We start from the raw sequence: 14642 nt of genomic DNA on the forward strand, positions 1-14642 counted from the left end.
GTGAACCAGAGCAGCGCACGGAAACCCCGTTTACCTTCCCGCTGGAGCGGTACCTATTTATCTACTTGCACTTTGACATGCTTTCGAACTGCTAGGTTGGCAGGAGCAGGGACTGAGCAATGGGAGCTCACCCCGTCATGGGGATTCGAACCGCAAGTCCTAGGCTCTGTAGTTTAACCCACAGCGCCACCCGCGTCCCTCCTAATGCAGGTAGTAGCTTCAAAAGCGTGGTTTTAATCAGGACTGCAGCAGGGGAGGAAAATGGTCAAATAATTATCCACCTCTCAACTTCCAATGGATACTATCTGTAGTTTTAAAAACATGCACATTAAATATAAGCACATATTTAATGGCACACTTGGTTTGTCTCTGATATGCCCAGTTTTTGTCCGAATGGAGGCAGGGCTTTCTTTCCTGTATGTTTCCCTTTCTGAAAAGCTATCTACTTTCAATAGCATTCCATCTCTAATGGCATGGCATGTCCCCCTGTGCTTTCCACTCTCTTGTTGTTCTGCATTGTATCTGCTTGTGCCCTTGAGCTCTCAACCCCCCTGAGCGAGGAATTCCATTCTCTGCCTGCCTCTATTTATTGCAAGGCACTCTGCACGTTGTTCTGGAACTCTATAAATGACAAAAATGCACATAAGAAACTCAAGAGATGGGAGGAGATCATCCCAGGAAAGATGGTGAGTAAAATAAACTCTTCCCAGGGCATTGATTTGAGGAAAGCTAAAATAAAATAAAAAAAAATATTTTTTAAAATGATGAGGTTCCCGGTAAGAGGCAGGTTAATAAATCTGCTGGGAACTGTTGTTTGAACGGTGAGTAAGCAAAGCCACTTGCTGAGGCAGGTTGGGTCTGGGATTTCATAGAATTTTTCTAAGAACTAAGGGTTTTCCTGCTGGGCAACAGGCGTGCTTGCCAGTCAAAGATCAGAATGTCACGAAAGTTTAATCTGCCATGCTTTACCTCCTGCCTCCCTTCCTATTCCTTTATTACTTCTGGTTAAAAAGAAGGAAATCATGTCTATTGACTGAGGGCTCATGGAATTTCTAGAACAAAGATTAGATTAGGCTGCTGAAATTTCAATGGCCAACATTTTTTTAAAAAAAAGAACCTGAATGACATCAGCAAAGCTTGGGGGTGGGGGAAACCCATAATCTGCTACCGAGAACTTCCATTGGCTGCTTCGAGGTCTGTGTTATTTGACATGACGTATCTCTTTTGGTGGCTTTCCTTCCACGCACTGCATCATCAGTCCCTTTCTTGGTATTGGAAATCCCTTCTTTGTGCCCAACAGCATTCCGGTTTAGCAATGCAGCGATCAGCAGTACATTTTACTCAGCTCCCAAGGGGGCAGGGACGAGGGCCAAGGGTATTCAGTGGGAGGAGAAAGAGACTGCAGCTGGGAAAGGGAGATGGAGTTGAGATGGAGGAGATTGGGGAAAAGGTGAGCAGAAAACAAGGTGGGTGTATTTTCTTTTCCCAACCGCTGAATAATTACGGTAACATCACCCAAAACTCAAAATGTGGGAAATCAACCCAAAGAAACAAAGCACACATTGGTGTGGTGTTTAAAACAATGTATTACTTCAGGATCCCAAAGAAATCTCCAATAAATCCAGAGAGCTGCAGTAGGGAACATAGGAAGCTGCCTTATGTCTTGCGCTACTGTCTACTAGGCCTGGGCGATATATCAATATATTGCCCAGGACCAGTATGATGGGCAGACCGTGATGGTGATTTCACTCAGCGGTATATCGCTAGTAAAACCACCACCGCTGGTGAGTCCCTCCAGCGCCCAGCACGCTGAGGGAGAAACAAGCTTCAGCCAGTCGCTGGAGGCAGAGGGACTCAGGAGCCATGGCGGTCTCACCAGCGATATACCAGCGATGGTGGAGTGAAACCACCATCATGGTCTGTCCCTCTTCCCAGTGCAGAGGGAGAAGAAGAGAAGAAGAAGAAGAGTTTGGATTTGATATCCTGCCTTTCACTCCCCTTAAGGAATCTCAAAGCGGCTAACAATCTCCTTTCCCTTCCTCCCCCACAACAAACACTCTGTGAGGTGAGTGGGGCTGAGAGACTTCAGAGAAGTGTGACTGGCCCAAGGTCACCCAGCAGCTGCATGTGGAGGAGCGGAGACGCGAACCCGGTTCCCCAGATTACACGACTACCTCTCTTAACCACTACACCACACTGGCTCTCAAGTTGTATACAGCTTGTTCCTCCCTCTGTTTCTTTAAACTGCTTGGCTGAGGAGCACACAGCTGTCCTCACCTCAGTCAAGCAATTTTACGGAGTCCCCGCCCCGCCATAGGCTCCGTTAAACTGCTCCCGATTCCCAGCTGAGGGAGCCCCAATCCTTCTCCTGCCAGCATGCAGGCGGGAGAAGGATTCAGGCTCCCTCAGCTGGGGAGTGGGAGGTTTTTACGCTCCCCGGTTGAGGTGCACAAATAAACCCCCATCCCTTTGGTATGTGCATGTGCATGCCAATAGGATGGGGTTTTTGCTCAGTTGGGGGTTAAAGCCTTCACGCTCCCCGGCTGAGAGGTCGTGCCGGCAAAGGCAAAGGGAGAACTGCTTTCTTTTATAAGTTCTGAATCTTCCAACATTCAACCTCATTGGATGGCCATGAACTCTAGTGTTATTATGTCACAGGGAGAAAAACCGTTCTCTATCCGCTGTCTCCATGCCATGCATAATTATATAAACTTCTGCCACCTCTTATTCACCCTTTCTCTAAACTAAAAAGTCCCCAAACGTTGCAACCCTTGATCATTTTGTTTGCCCTTTTCCAAACCTTTCCCAACTCCATAATACTTTCTGAGTGAGAGTTATTTCCCTTGGTCTGATCCTATGCTGCTTTGATACCATCGGCAAGAAAGGACCAAACCAGGTAGCAGATAATGTGGTTCTTTCTTGCAGAAGTTCCTGGAGCACCATGAGGTCAGATGGTGGTTTAGTGTGTCTAGAGCTGCTTTCGTTGCATATGTATTGGACCTTTGTGATGTGGTACATACAGTAAATGGTCACCAAACCACAAATACAGTTTGCTTCCTTAACCTTCCTTTCTGACTCATTTCCTAGAGAAACAATTGGTTGCTGATGGAAATATATTCCCCACATAACCACTGCTCCTGTGAACTAGAGAGGGGAAGTTGGCCGGTGGTGGTAGGAAGTGCAAGGAAATAATATTTCTGTTGAGAAATGTATGGGAATTCTTGGTTGGATTGGAAGCGGGTTTGAAATCTGAGCTGTAGGCTGCTTTTTATGGGCCAAATGACACTTCAGTTGGGTGGTTTGATCTCACTATGCTTTATTTTCATTAATGAAATGCAGTCACAGTGGGCTGCCAACTGGATCAGAACTGTCATTTTTTTGGGGAGTGTTTAACCCTTTCCTCCATGGTCATTTTCCCAATCAAAATCCTCCAATACTCAAGGTGCTTTTCGACAAACTGGAGAATGAATGAAATAATTTAGGTGCCTGGGTTCCCCTGGGCAAACTAAAACATGGGGAGGGGGGTTGTTGATTATGGAAATGAAATGGCAAGGTTTTCTTTCCCTCTCTACAACTACTCTGGTCAAATGGTTAGCCCCAAGTCACCTCAGCTGCTGCACAGCACTTTGCAAAAAGAAAACGATGGGAAAGCCAGTGATGGATCTCTCACTGAACATATATTTTGGACCTCCATTATGATAGAAACACTGTTTAATTGCATTAACAAAAACATTGGGTCATAAAAGAGCACTTGCTTGAGGACCTGCTTTCTGGGTTGGTACCTTCCTAACCACTTCTCTTAGTTCCCTCTCTTCTTCCACACAACTGCTTTCATCCTTTCCCTTTCTGGTATCACTTGAGAGTCATGAGCAGTCAGCAGCTGGTTCTGAATTCACTAACCCATCTGCCCCATGCAGTGGTCAGTTATTCTGCCTTCAGGCTAAGGCAGGGGGATTCTTGGCAACATGCCATTGAATGGACCACTCTCTAAGGGCATGTAGCCTGGCGCTGACTGCTCTACCTGGCAGGGGATCCCCAGCAGGAGTGGCCCAAACTTGCCACTGCCACCCAGCCCCCTCGCCATCCCAGTACGGAAGAGTGACGCTGTTGCTGGAAAGCCAGTGGTTTATCCAGTGCAGTGCCAAGCCACCTATTGAGTTAGTGCAAGGATGTCTGCTTGCACAACAAAAAATCCCCCCTCTCCCTGCTGCTGTTGTGTGGTTTTCACAGATGACAAGTTTATTTGCACACATCTCAAGTTTTCACCACTGTCTGGCGTGAATTGAAAATTTACCGTCGGACAAACCTCTGTGCATCTCCACATCTCGGTGGGGAAGTTTCTGTCAGTAAGAGACTTTGGGCAGCTTGTCAGCTGTTACTGATCTTCTGTGTAAGAAACCATTGAAAAGCTTTGAAGGAAACCCAGAGTTCCTTGAAATGTCATTTGAAAACCATACCCCAGTGATAATAGCATGTGAATGACTCAAAAGAGGGCATTTTGGGTTGGCAAAAGTTGGCTTTAGCTGCACCTAACATCCCAGTGACTTTCATCTAAGAGGACACTAAGCTGCCTTCCCAAGTTGTGCTCTTATGAGCAAGGCACTGTGAATACAAAATGCTTCCTTTATTTTCTGCTCAGTAGAGCTTCCTGTACAGTACAATGAGGTAGAGTTGTTTGCAATAAAGGACTGGTGTTGCATGTCGAGTCCTGTGCCCCGTTCCATTGCTGTCACACACACGTAACTTGCCACATCTCACTGCATTTCATTAACCGTGTTCCTGGAAGTCGTGGCCGCTGTGTAAACAGTTAAGCTTCGAGAATACACTCCTTGGTGATGTAATCTGCTTATTTACAACATCTGTCCAGGCATCCCTTGATAACTCAGTTAAAATGGCAATGGTAGTTACATAAGTCAGCTCTGCTCAAATACAGATTCTTGGATGATATCACAAAATGCACCAGCCTGTCTTGCAGGGCATAGAAACAGCTTGTACATTTCATAGATCTGCCTTCTCCTCTGCTTTCCCTTGAAATACTGGCTATATGGGAGACACAGAGTTCAGACATAAAAATAACTTATGGGTTTGAAGAGATATGGCAAAGGTTTTCAAGGTTACACATAATAAGGTACAGAAATGTGGAAATGATTATTTTAAGAGGCAGACCAAACAATGCCATGCTACTGCATGCAACCTTTCGTTGACATTTTATTTTATTTTAAAAGCAGAAGTAGCTTCTGAAGACTGCATAGGTCAGTGATGAGGTAGGTAGATGGTCTCAGGTTCAATCCTTGGCCTCTCCAAAAAGGGTCTTTGCCTGATACCTTGGAGAATGCTTGCTAGTCTGAGATAGCAGGAGTGGTCCAGATGAACCCATTACTCAAAATATGGCTACTTGAGAAATCCTTGAAAAAGAGGACAAAGTTTTCAATGTTTTCTGGGGTTCATGGGTACTGCTTAATGTTCCAGCTACATTTTTCCTTTACAGGAAATATGCCATTATAAAATGCTGGCTTTAGCAATTAAAGTAATGTCTATAACTGAGATCCAGGCTTGTTGGAATACCTATTCTCAGTACCCACTGAGAAATGGAAATGTGTTTTCCCCCAAGGAAGGGAAGAATGGTTAACTCAAAGGTCTTTTATATTTTAGGAGAAATAAGTTGATGTGTATTGGGCAATGGAGTTCATCAGTAGAAAGCTGAAACTCATCTGATGATATCCATGAAATGCCCCAACAATTTTCAGAGCAAAAACATCACCTGATTGCTGCCGCTGACAATGTCTCCATGTAAATGGAAACCGAAGCATCTTCAGGCTTCAATGAATTGAAGTGATTTAACTAATAAACTAGAGTTAGGTTTGACAGAACAATGCCAGCAATGATCTGTGAATCAAGCAAGAGCTCCTGAGTAAGGGAGGGGAAAAATAAAAGAGTTTCATTCATTAGCTATAAGTTATTGTCAGTACCCAAGTCCTGACTGGTAGAAATAACCTCAGCACAATAAGATGCAGTATATTCATTGGAAATAAATTCAGTGCTCTGAGAAGATGAAGTGAATAGGGAAGTTACCTATTGGGAGGAGTCTGTATGACTGATCCAAATCTGGAACTTAATGAGCACCCAGGAGATAATGTAAAAATAAAGAACCCAAAGAAGCATTTGATAAAACTAAGGTTGCAGTCATGCTTTGTATGCAGTTACTTGGTCCATCCACCTGGATGGCACTGGTCAGGTTGTCATCTGGCTTGGAGGGTGGGGAAGACTCATGATTTAAGACGCATTGCTACAATAATGCTACAATCTTCATGCATACTTCCCAGGGGTATGGAGTCACATCACATGGAAGCAGTGTCCCCACTTCTGGGTATATGTGTGTGAAGGCTCTATGTTCAGGGTGGAACATGAATCGTTGTGTGTGAGAGTTTACTGTGTTCCTGTATGGCCTATGTTAACCTTGCGAATATGTAGGGGACCTGTATCTTCCAGGTGCCTGTGGTGCCGAAATGGTACATCTGATCCCCTAAATAAGAGCAGTGTGGTTGTGAGCATGAGTCTGTGCAGATTATAAATAGCGCGGCTCACGAAACTGAAGCAAAAATAATCATTTTCTTTTAAAAAATTGCAATTATTTTTCCAGCTGGAAAAATAGAGGCACATAGAATGTGCTTGGTAAGGTTGATCAGTTTCAAATGACACTGTAAGTCAGTGAAGAACGAACAATAGAACTTCTGAGACTTGTTCTTAGACACCATTGTGCAATAATTACCTGCTTATTTACTGTAAGTTTAAGCTCAGAGCGTCACTTAAAGCTTTACATCTCCCGCGCTGCCAAAATACATGCATGACAGAAATAAACTAAAACATCATATCCATCCATCCCTGCAAACTAGCTTTAGCCAAACAAAGACCAAGTTGTATACGGCTTCCATGGGCACACCCTGGAGACTCAATATAGCCATTGTGGGTTTGGCGCATTCACTTCCCCGGTGTATTTCACATTCCCAGCTGGAGCGCATGCTGACACCTCTGGGTAACATCAGCCTCCAGAATGAAGGCACATGATGCAGTTTTGCTGCAGAAGAAGCTAAGAAGGTTTGTTAAATGAAGAAGAGAAGAAGAGTTTGGATTTGATATCCCGCTTTATCACTACCTGAAGGAGTCTCAAAGCGGCTAACATTCTCCTTCCCCTTCCTCCCCCACAACAAACACTCTGTGAGGTGAGTGAGGCTGAGAGACTTCAGAGAAGTGTGACTGGCCCAAGGTCACCCAGCAGCTGCATGTGGAGGAGCGGGGAATCGAACCCGGTTCACCAGATTACGAGTCCACCGCTCTGAACCACTACACCACACTGGCTCTTGCCAGTGGTACCTCGGGTTAAGAAATTAATTCGTTCTGGAGGTCCGTTCTTAACCTGAAACTGTTCTTAACCTGAGGTACCACTTTAGCTAATGGGGCCTCCTGCTGCTGCCCTGTGATTTCTGTCCTGAAGCAAAATTCTTAACCCGAGGTACTATTTCTGGGTTAGCGGAGTCTGCAACCTGAAGCATCTGTAACCTGAAGCATCTCTAATCCAAGGTAACCCTGTATATGCAAGCCACTCTGCAAGCTGAGTGTAATATTTCTTTGGTTAAAAAAAATAAAATCCAATTTTTTTGTATATGTCGTTGCATTCCAGCTCTTTGTTTATTTGTACGTCATTACCTTGGGTGTTTGTGTAACAAAAGAGGATTTTTGTGTGCTCCTTATGGGTTCATCAGCAGCTGGCGCAACAGTCACATTCCTTTCAGTATCACATCATACTTTGTTGCTGTGGATACCGTTGTGATGCTGCAAACAAAGGATTAGAAAACAACATAGTATTCCCTCTCCCTTTGACCAAAGGTTCTGCTTCCGTAACATATTAGCAAGATGAACACATGGCCACACAGAAAGAGCCTCTGGAGGCTGACCATTCCATAAGGCTTTGCTTTTTTGTAATTCTGGCTTATCTAAAATTGCTAATGGGACATTGGAGCCCTATTTTCATCAGGTCTTTGGATTTCTGTAACGCTTTGGGGGCACCCATAGAGCTATAATGCTAAAAGGAAGCGATATAACTTTATGTTTCTGGTTGCAGAAGTTAATAGGCAATTGTAAAATCAGTCCTTTCAGCAGAATCTGAATCAGAATGTTCAGGCACAAGTAAGGTCAACATATTCCTAGTAGTTTTAATCTGAACATCTAGGGCAGGGGTCGGCAAGGCTTACCGGGCATGGGCCGGATCACTCCTGCAGAGATCCAGTGCAGTGCGACACCAGAAATTGCTTCTGCGCATGCCCAGATGCTGGAAATCGCGCCTGCGCAGAAGCGATTTTCGGCGTCTGGGCATGCGCAAAGGTGATTTCAGGAGCCATGGAAGAGAGTCCCCATGCCGCACTGCACCGGTTTAGCACAGCGCATGGGGACTTGCCGAGCAGGTGGCATGGTTCAGTGGTGGCTCATGGGCCGGTTAAGCCAACCTCTGATCTAGGGGAAAGAAGAACCAGTATTTGTCTGGTGCACAATGCTTGGCCTGAGAAAACCACTGGAGTAAGACCCCGAAACAAATCACACAGTCGCAAAACTGCACTTATTTTCAATCTATATAGCCACTGTTGCCAATCCAGGTGGAATGTTCAAGCAAACAGATTGAGCATGCACAAAAGAGTGCATGATGATGCCCAGTCCATGAAAATGAACTTGCTTTATTGTGAATTAGTTTGGAATCTTCGTTTGAGCTGGATCATTCAAGGGACAAACAGATGAGATGACCTGAATCATTCAAGGGACAAACATCCAAGTAGGGCTTTATCCACCACGATGCAATGCTACCCACCCCTAACTTGGACAGCCACTCCAGAAGCATAGCATGATCAATGGCATTGAAAGCCGCTGAGAGGTTGAGGAGAATTAACAGGGGCAACTTTCCCCTGTCTCTCTCCCGACAGAGGTCATCATACAGGGTGACGAAAGCAGTTTCTGTGCCCAAACCAAGCCTCAACCTCGATATAGAGCTTGCACCAGGCAATCTGATCTGCAAGCTTAAGGTCCCAGTATATTATTGGAGTAGATCACTGAGCCTCTTGGGCTTGCTGATCAGAAGATCAGCGGTTCGAATTCCGGCAACGGGGTGAGCTCCTGTTGCTCTGTCCCAGCTCCTGCCAACCTAGCAGTTCAAAAGCATGCCAGTGCAAGTAGATAAATAGGCACTGCTCTGGCGGGAAGGTAAACGGCGTTTTCGTGCACTCTGGCACTCGTCACGGTCCTCTGTGCACCAGTAGCGGTTTAGTTATGCTGGCCACATGACCCGGAAAGCTGTCTGTGGACAATTGCTGGCTCCCTTGGCCTGAAAGCGAGATGAGTGCCACAACCCCATAGTCGCCTTTGACTGGACTTAACTGTCCAGGGGTCCTTTACCTTTACTTTTAGCTTACCTTTAGAGTAGATCACCCAATGCGGGATCAATATACCCTAGCATTATATAAAACTGTCTAAAGTTGCAGTTGATCTTAAAATGAGAAGAGGTGCAGTATGGGCAAAGGGGAAGGTGTTAGACTGGCCAGGAGGAGGAGCCTCAGTGCTCTGCGTCAGACTCTCCTTCCTTGGAGGTTTTTAAGCAGAGGTTGCATGGCCTTCTGTCCTGGATACTTTAGTTGAGATTCCTGCATTGCAGGGGGTTGGACTAGATCATTCTTGGGGTCCCTTCCAACTCTATGATTCTATGATTCTAATGGGCTCCTGAATTGGCAAACCCTTAGCTTGTTGTTGTTTAGTCGTGTCCAGCTAGAATGCTGTAAAGGCCACCGCCATGGCAGAACTGCCTTTGCTTATTTTCCTACCGGTGTTGAACATTTGCAAAGCATTTCAGACTTTAGGGAAGAAAAATGGGGGGAAACCAACATCTATAGCTCAGGACAGATCAAAGATTTATTTTCACAAAGGTCAGATTTTCCATGTCAGGCTCATGAACTCTACGAAATAACCTGAGCCTTTGGGATCAAAAGGAACGAAAGGATGGGAAGGTATTGAAAGAACACACTGTCCACAAGATCAAGACCTCTCACTGGGCTCTGGTCTTCTGGCTTTGCCCTGCTGAGCAATCTGAGAATGGGCTTTTGAGCGACATTTAATCAGTTTGACTTACAGGAATGTCACAAAAGAAAGAAAGTTGTTTCTCAAAAGTTGGAGGTCTGAGAAAGGTCACAGATCTCCTTGTCTAATTGCATGTCAAGTATTTTGGGGTGGGTGGGGAGGGGGCTTTATGCTTGGAATTTTGGAAGAAAGCACATAGCACAACAATATCACTAGAAAGGGTTTCTTTTTAAACCCTTATTATAATCATATATCATGGAAGCACTTATGGAATAACTTGTGTAAAACACTCTTAAGGAAAAGTTCATTCATTTGAAAGCTTGGAGATATGTCACACAACACACACGTGTGTAACAAACTACAAGGCTAACATAAAATCAGTTTATATTCAAAGGAGCTAAAACAAACTCAGTAATTGAGATTGGCTATGCAAAATTATTGCTCCAAAAAGTAAGAAGTAGATTTACAATTGCCCATATATAGCTTTGCACTGTAATGTTTCCCACAATTTTCATGATCACTGCCACTCATGTGACAAATGTGGTATCCCAGCACACAGTTCTTTCCTCCTATTTGAAATTTAGTGCAACATAGTGGTAAAGGTAAAGGGGTAAAGGGGACCCCTGATCATTAGGTCCAGTCATGACCGACTCTGGGGTTGCGGTGCTCATCTCACTTTATTGGCTGAGGGAGCCGGCGTATAGCTTCCAGGTCATGCGGCCAGCATGACTAAGCCGCTTCTGGCAAACCAGAGAAGCGCATAGAAATGCCGTTTACCTTCCTGCTGGAGCAGTACCTATTTATCTACTTGCACTTAGGTGTGCTTTCAAAGTGCTAGGTTGGCAGGAGCTGGGACCGAGCAACAGGAGCTCACCCCGTCGCGGGGATTCAAACCGCCGACCTACTGATCGGCAAGTCCTAGGCTCTGTGGTTTAACCCACAGAGCCACCCACATACTACTACAGTGTAAAAGGAACATTAAAAATTGGGACAGAAGTGCTAGCATTAAAACTAATAAAGCTAACGCAATAAACCGGAATGCAGTCTTTGCATCTCAGTGACCTTTCTAATCACTAAAAGGCAGTTTAAGTATGAGAATGAGGAAAATCACTGAAGCTTCTATTTGTTATTCTTATCACATAGAGAAGTACTCTGGAATGACCCCTTTAGTGTTTGACTCTAGGCCAGCCTTCGCCATCTTAGTGCCCTCCATATTTTGGGACTACAATCCCCATCAGCATGACAGTGGACAAGGATGAAGGGAGTTGTAGTCCAGCAACACCTCGAAGGCACCAGGTTGGGGACAGGTAGAATTAGAAGAAGCTGCGTTTTAATTATTCTGAAATTTACATCCTGACAACCAGTTACTCATGGCCTCCCTAGTAGCTTAAATCTGGAGCTTTTTCTTGCAGTGTATACCGCAGACCCTGGGCACCACTTCAGATCCAGGTGAGAAGAAGCTTCCGGTAAGGAAACTAAACCAAGTCAAGGGAGAGTTTAACCCCCCCCCATTGAATTAAAAAAGAAAAATACTGCAAGGGACAACAAGCCTCAGTTAATGAGTCCTCAAATTTTCTTACAGGATAGTGCATTTATTTGTTACCCTGATCTTAGAGAAAGGTATAAAAATGGAAATCCATCCTATTCCAAATAAATCTGAGAATAAATGCTCAGTAAATCATAGTGGAAAATAGCTTTATTTTTGATAAACAATAATACTAGAAATAATGGAAATCTTTAAAAAGGATTCAGCTATTGCGCCCAAGTAAGTCTTAGATCCTTTCATTTATATGCTGATGAATTTATGCCTCACATTTTGATGGGTTATTGGGTGTCAGCAAGAAAAAAACCCTCAACAACCTTCTGTAAGACCTCGTTCAACAGAGTGATGAAGTGCATATTTCATTGTGCTTTTCTGGGGGAGGGGGAAGGAAGCCACACTTAGCTGCAGAAATCCTGCCTTTCATGTTTGAGACACATTTTAATTTGTATGAAATAAGGCTACCATGACTAGAGGATATAAGGCAGCTGTTCTATGCCAGAAAAGAGCAAAAACAAAACAAAACACCCAAACAAATTATTGAATTATCTTATTGTATGCAAAGATAGCAAGGGGTGATATCCTAACTCAAAGTTTTCCTGCATGATGTGGCTCATTTAGGTCCTTTCTGGGGCTGTTTCTGGGGCTGAGACAGTTTTGATTGCATTGAAGGATGACCTACACTGAGAATAAGGGGAATACATCCATCTTGGTTGCTGGACATAGGAACGTAAGAGCTTCATCAGACCAAAGGCCCATCTTGTCCTGCATCCAGTTCTCAAAGTAGCCAACCAGATGTCTTTGGGACGCCCACATGCAAGACATAAGACATAAGGTGCCTTTCCCCACATTGATGAGGTGGCTGATGGAGGACACATATCTGTTTTCTGCCCAGTGCATCCATTTTGTGGTCAGTACTGTGTCCAGTTCTGGGCACCACAGTTCAAGAAGGACACTGACAAACTGGAACGTGTCCAGAGGAGGGCAACCAAAATGGTCAAAGGCCTGGAAACGATGCCTTATGAGGAACGGTTAAGGGAGCTGGGCATGTTTAGCCTGGAGAAGAGGAGGTTAAGGGGTGATATGATAGCCATGTTCAAATATATAAAAGGATGTCACATAGAGGAGGGAGAAAGGTTGTTTTCTGCTGCTCCAGAGAAGCGGACACAGAACAATGGATTCAAACTACAAGAAAGAAGATTCCACCTAAACATTAGGAAGAACTTCCTGACAGTAAGAGCTGTTCGACAGTGGAATTTGCTGCCAATGAGTGTGGTGGAGTCTCCTACTTTGGAGGTCTTTAAGCAGAGGCGTCAGGAGTGCTCTGATGGTGTTTCCTGCTTGGCAGGGGGTTGGACTCGATGGCCCTTGTGGTCTCTTCCAACTCTATGATTCTATGATTCTATGATTCTATGATTCTATGATTCTAGTAAAGACACCACACTGTCCTCTTTGTGACTGGCACCCGCAGCCCTTTTTCAAAATTCCAAATGTGCTCATCTGTGCAAAAACTTTGGCAACCCTGTCTCTGATTTATATATATAATGCATTGCTATAATATTATCTGTTCAACTATGAAACCTGTTTTCACCAATGAAACAACTCTGAGTAAAATTAGTCTCTATGGTCCAGCTTCAGCTATCCAAGCCATAGAAACATACCAATTTTATGCAGCAATTCTAACTTCTTGAGATACCAAACCAATGCTCAGAATTTGTAATGCATACAGTATTATTGTTACTTAAAATCTGTATGCAAATATTACTGGAAGCTGTCAGGGATTTAGGAGCAGAGGCAAGGCCAAGGGAGGAAACAGAGAGCGAAGGGGAGGAGGCAGAAGAAAAGATGAGTGATGACGACGACCCGAGATCTCCTAGTCTTTCCAGTGAATCAGAGGATTCACAGAAAGGAGCACCAGTGGCCAGGGCAAGGGGGGAGTCTAGGGGGGCACCCCAGGAAGATAGAGCCAGAGGGGACTCAGGGGAGAGCAGTTGGAAATCGGGACCAGCGTCACCGCCAGGGAGCAGGGAAGAAGAAGGGAGCCAGGGGGCAAGCGCTGGCAGCTCACCACAGGAGGGAGGGCATGAGTCAGGAGTGGCCACACCTCCATCGGGGAGCGAAGAAACGGTTAAGAGGAAAGTGGAAGGTTGGGCGCGCGCGCCAAGTTCAAATGCAGAGGAAGGCGGCGCAGTAAGCAGCCCGGAAAGGGAACCAGGTCCTAAAGCCCGGCGCAAGGAGGCAGGAGGGTCCGGGTCAGCGTCAGAAGAATCCAGGAAGGAAGAAACCCCGGGGGGTAGAGGGACCCAGAGGAGGACAGTCAGGCGGAAAAGGTGGAGCAGGGCTAGGATATTAAGTTGGTGCACAAGGGGCGGAGACTCAGACGGAGCTTCGCCGATCTAGCTACTAGACGTAGAGTTGCGCGCAGCAGCGTGAGAATGGAAACTGCAATTCAATAAAGACTTTTACTTAATGATCGCTGGCTAGCGTGATCCTCTGTGAGCTAGGATCTTCAAGCAGCTCTGACAGTAAGCTCCGTCTCACTCAATTGTGGGCATCTACAACCTCGAGGAGGGGAGAGAAGCAGGTGCCCACTAGCGAGCTCACGAACGGCAGACGACATGACGGCTGAGCAGCAGATAGAGGAACTCAGAAAAGCAGTGGCACAACTGAATGCCGAGGCTCTCGCATCCAGGAAGAGAGAGGAGGAGGCAGCTGCCGCCTGCAGGGATCTCCAGGTCAGGTTAGATGTGCTGACAAAGCAGACACCCCGGCAGGAGGGAATTGGGTTGGCGAGACGCACAGGCGGGCTGGTCTCTCACTTCGATGGGAACCTGCAACAGTATCCCAACTTTAGAGCAGACGTACTGTGCGCACTGCAACTGCTGCATAAAGACTTTAGAGATGAGCAAGAGAGAGTGGGATTCATCATGTCTCATTTGCATGGGGATGCTAAAGCATGGCTACGCAATTTATGGAGAGATAAGGATCC

The 14642-nt window shown here is 45.4% G+C and overlaps 1 long non-coding RNA gene across 1 annotated transcript in view; it reads left to right on the forward strand.

The window, feature by feature from the left end:
- Positions 1-564: 564 nt before the first annotated feature.
- Positions 565-14642, forward strand: part of LOC308576021 — a 36256-nt gene continuing 22178 nt past the window's right edge. The window contains exon 1 of the long non-coding RNA XR_014003001.1: positions 565-686. This is a non-coding gene — a long non-coding RNA (uncharacterized lncRNA). The remainder of the gene's footprint in view (positions 687-14642) is intronic.

This window comes from Podarcis bocagei (assembly GCF_964188305.1).
Source record: "Podarcis bocagei genome assembly, chromosome: 1".
Taxonomy (NCBI): Eukaryota; Metazoa; Chordata; class Lepidosauria; order Squamata; family Lacertidae; genus Podarcis; species Podarcis bocagei.